This window comes from Pteropus vampyrus, unplaced genomic scaffold, assembly GCF_000151845.1.
Source record: "Pteropus vampyrus isolate Shadow unplaced genomic scaffold, Pvam_2.0 Scaffold34, whole genome shotgun sequence".
Lineage (NCBI taxonomy): Eukaryota > Metazoa > Chordata > Mammalia > Chiroptera > Pteropodidae > Pteropus > Pteropus vampyrus.
In genome coordinates, this window is record NW_011888815.1 from 2,906,418 (window position 1) to 2,911,538 (window position 5,121).

The window sequence follows — 5,121 nt, forward strand, 5'->3', positions numbered from 1 at the left end:
GTCTGTGTTCCCTTAAATCATAGAAGACATCGCTTAAACCACCCCTCACCTGGGAAGAGGGATAAGTTCAATCATAACTGTTCGTGTACTTTTCCAAACGGATGATTCCATAAAATCATGCCTAGATTTTAATGGGAGGTGTGAGTGGGAGAAATCATAAATCACAGGCCCAATTTATCCACAAGGATCCTGAATAACCTCAACTTCATCCTCAGAAATGCCTGGAATTCAATAGCTCTGTGTGTGTGTGTGTGTGTGTAGAGGTGCAGGCATGGCGTCGAGGACAAGGAGTGGCCCTCCTTGGTGAGCGTCGATGTGACGGTGTTATAACTGGAAGCAGGGAGGATGTACATGGAGCACTGCCAGCTTCCTTGGAGTTCAGGGCGACTGAGGTGGCTGAGGCCCAGTGAGGATCGCAGAGGAGCCAGTCTGCGCAGGAGAGCCTGCAGTCCCAGGAAATCTGCATGGAGGCTCCGTGCGGTCCCTCAGCGGTCCCACTGCCCCGCCTCACATCATTCCATCTGTCAGAAGGGAAGGCAGAGGTGCCCTTGAGAAGCACGCGAAGTGCCCCTCAGTGGCCTTTGTCAGGGCTGGCCTGCAGACCCTACACTGTGTCCTGCAGTGTTTTCCAGGCTCACAATATATACCGAGCTTCTCTTTTGCAAAAAGAAATAGCAAGGAGGTTTTACAAAACATATAACCGCAATGCCCTCCTTGCCAAAAAGAGTGGACAGTTCTTTTTGGGGAGGAAAGTCACATGTACACTGAATAGAATTAGTACCATACATAAAAAATAACTACCTTTTCTTTCCACGAAACGTCCCAGTTCATGCAAAAGAAGTATTTTGAAGCTTCCGTGACCACGCCCTAACATCATCAGGCTTCCTCGATTTTCTTTCTGTTAAGTGTTCATGGCTCCTGAGGGAAGACAGAAAAATAAAAGCGTGCTCTTGTTTGAAAATGGATTTGAAAGGTTAGAAGGGATTCCAGGACTAATGATCATCTGCACGATGTTGCTTTGGGTTCTGGAGCCTGAGTTGTGGCCGTTCTCGAAGCTGTGGCTGGAGTGTTTATCAGTAGGGGCCGGGCGGGTGCCCTGACGAACACGCTTTCTTGAATGCCACAGAGCACAGCCACCCGTGCACAGGCCAGTCCTTGCTCATTATTCCTAGAAGATCCTTGCTGTCACCCCAGAGCCTGTGTTTTCCTCGGCCAGGCAGCTCTGATTTCGTGGCTCTCTGGGGAGTCAGGTCTCTGAGGTTAAACCTCCCGCCCGTGGGTGAACGATGGGGAGGGTGCCAGCCGTGAGTCGTGTCGACACAAGCGCGTGTCTCTGTCAGGGCAGCGAGACAGAGAGGCCTCCGCTCCGCCGCCCGGGATGCGAAGCAGCTCGTCAGACAGGATGAAAGGCAGTGAGGGCCGTAGGGTTTACGGCCGAGGTGCTCAGGGGATGAGCACACGGAGGGGCCTCTGTGAGGGCGGCCGCGCGGACGGCAGCGGAAGCCTGGACGCCCAGAGCAAATGCTGCCAGGCGGGACAGTGCAGGAGGCCTGTGCTCACGAGCCAGGAAGGACTCGAACGGGTGAGATTTGGGGGCACGCAAGAATGGGTTCTCGGCAGGATGCTGGGGGAAGGAGGAATAAACCCCAGACGCACCCCAGGGGATAAAGTGCAGGTCAGCAGGGCCGTGGGGGTGAAGGAAGGGGCGTCCAGGCCCCTGATGCTCAGTTCCAACAGGAAATCCTGGAAATAGTACCAGGCACTTGGCAGGGATCGATTTCTAGCTCAGTGTGCAACCTGAGGCAATAGAACGAGCTTGAAAATGTAATTTCTCCCCAGAATCATGTCACCTGCGACCTACTGGAGGCTTGACCGTGGCTCTGTGTGTGTCTGTGTTTCTGCGTGTGTTTGTGACTCATTTAAAAACCATTCTTCAAGAAAAGCACCATTTTGCAAACTGCTTATCGAACAGCTCACATTACAGCGCCTGCTCATGAGTCGGAATTTCTGCTTTAGGCCCTCGCTCTCATCAGTGGCTGTGGAGGGGCTGGGGTCTGACCCGCCTTGCAAGCCAACTCGTTGGCCTGCCATTGTTTCGTGGTCGCTGGCAGGAGCCATGAGTCTTGGGTCAGAGACAGGGGGCCTTATTACTGACAGCACAGCAAGCGGCATGTTTGCATCCGTTTCCCTCCACCCCCAAGTCCCAGTGGGCGGGGCGGATGGGACCAGATGGCTGCGTCGCAGTGCACAAAGCGCACTGAGTCACAGTAGGGGACCCCTGAGCTGGGGGAGCCTGAATCTCTTAGTAAGGACGTCTGCTCTCTGCTCCAGGAGGAGACATTGTCTCTTTCTTCTAAGGCCACTTGCTCGACAAACAGCCTTGACATGACACTACAAATGAGGACGGTCGGTGTTTCCTCACACGAGGTGTGCGGGACGGTCAGCGGCCACGGGGTTTTCTCCCAGCGAGTCTCATTCTTCACCTTGCCCGAAGCCTCGTCCCCTCTCTGGACCTCGCAGTTTTGTATTTTTAAATAAAAGGATTCAGCGAGACCAAACCTAAGGTCATTTCATGGCAATAAAAGTAAGATCGTTCCTTTCTTACTATTTCTTTTGGAACAGTTTTTATAAAGATGCTGCTTTTTAAGATCTTTTAATCTCAGAAGGCCATGTTCACTTCCTGGATGGCATGTGCACACACACACGCACACACATGCACGCACACAGACGCACGCACACGCACACGCACACGCACACTCACACACATGCACACGATCCATACCTCAGCAAGAGCGACGTTTCATATCCAGTTTTGTGTGCGTGTCCAAGCCTGGAGTGGAAGCTGACGTTAGAATGGAAAACTAGCTGTGATTTCAGCGTCTGTCTAATTTCTTTTCCTTCCATTGCAAATTAATTGGCGATGCATTTTCCTTAATCCAAAGATATGAAAAACCGTCTGTGAGTTGGTCTCGGTTGATTTTCTTGCTTTTTATCTTTCTTTTCCTCACCCTCATCGTGAACTCGTTCAGGGAGTGAGATAATTTGTTGAAGTCAGAGCCGTGCATGGGAAAGCCTGCTGGGCACTGACTGCACAGGAAGCCAGGTCACCAGGCGAAGCCCCAACACGTCTGCTACAAGTCACCTTGGTAACGTGCCAGTGCTGAGCACACAGTGCTCCAGATGGTAGCAGTTCTTGATACTTCCGAGCTAGGTGGCCCGTTAACCTGGTGACACTGGGCTCAGAAGGGTCACCTTCTATGTCTGGTTCCCTCCATAAGCCAAATGCATCACAGCTTCCCAGTTCCGCAGTTGTCTGCTAGGGCTCGAAAGCTCCCTGGAAATCAGCACTATGGGCCAGACCTCTCCTCAGGGGGACGTTAGCAGGAGGCGCCGTGGAGGCAGGACCGGAAGCCAGCAGCACTCTCTCCTGCCCGATCCTTGGGCTGGGCTCAGATGCACCAGCCAGGGAGGCCTGGGTTTCGTCACACGGCTCCAGGGCTGCAGCTGGGTTGTGCCCCCGACACCTTATGTTCCCCACCCCCACCCCAAACTGTCGCAACCTTCCCTCTTTTGCTCCGTGTTTATTCTACCCTCGTGGCGGGTCTCTGCCTCCTCACCAGCACGGTGGGCACCGTCATCACCCTCCTACTGTGCGTCTGCCGGAGCTGACGTCTGTGGTTGTGCAGATTTTGAACTTCATAACTCCACCGGGCACCATCAGACAGACCCCTGCCCAGAGCTGTGCAGTGCACAGTCTGCACAGCCATCCATGGTGGCCTTGCTGGCACTTGCTACTTATGTGCTGTTGCTCATATAATCCTCACTATAGCTATATAATCAGGTGCCGTTATCCAGTTCTCACAAGAGAACACTGAGCCCAGAGAGGTCAAATCATCCAAGGACTCACGCCTGCTAGATGGCCGGATGCAGAAGTGTAGCTCAACCATAAGATGTGAGGTTGTCAGACTTTGTAAAAACGAACGAAACCTCTGTTCAGCGAATCGTGAGCAGAAACACGACCGAAGCAGAGCCGAGTGGAGCACCCTCTCTGCCGTCAGTCCCTTCCCCCCCCCAGCCCGCCAGCGGTTCCTAGGACCCTGAGATGGCCCTGTGCAGCCAGGCCTTCCCGCCTCCTGCGTGCTGGCCACACCAGGCCCCACAGGCTCTTGCCACGCGCTGAGTTTCATTGCGGCCGAGACCAACCTGCGTCGCTGACCCCAGCATCAGACCACTGGCCAGGCTGAACGAGCCCGAATCCCCAAGTCCCTGGGGACATGGGCACCCGGACTGCAGCCCACTTTCCAGCCCTGCGCAGGAGCCTTGCAGAACACGGGTCTCTCTCACCCTAGGCACTTTGGAACCTGGACATATGTCCCCTTGTGCCATCTCCTCTCACTGAGGCCTCTCGACCTTAAAGGAGGGCCACAGTGTATTGATGCCAGGCTCCCCTCTGCTAACTCATAGAACCTTATGGCGAAGTTGGCGTCAGCCCCTCTGGAGAAGAAACTGAAGCATGGACCTCCCTGGCAACCTACAGTCGGAATCACCCACCAGGACCACTTCCCGGCTCCCCAGAATGGGTCGCATGCCCCGTCGTGGGCCCTTCGTCTCACAGTTCCTGCTTGTTTACACCTCCCTAGCCACACTCTCGGGTCCACGAGCAAAGGGGCGAGCTCCGCCTTGTCCAGTACTCTGCCCGGACCCCTAGCACTGGACCTGACACGCAGAAGGTGCCCTTACAATCACCGAAGACCTGTCGAATGAATGAATCGCTGCGAGTGACCGGGTCACGGCATATACTAGTTTGCAGCTCGCATCTCTAGTGGCAATATTAATGAGCACGTATTTAGATGAGGCTCACTTTTAATTCTTAAACTTGTATCCAATTTGAGAAGATCACTTTAATTCTTTTCTTAATGATGTAAGTTACGTTTGGTTCTTCACTTTCAAGAATTATGATAAAAATGAGTTAGAGTTCGCTTAGCCCTTCCAAGCAAAGAATTGGCCACCTGTCTGTATCTGGTTGTAATCTTAAAATTGTCGACCACTTAGACAGACTTTAATACTCTTTTAATAAGTCTTTTAAATTTGCTTCAAAGAATGTGTTTTATTTTATCAGGA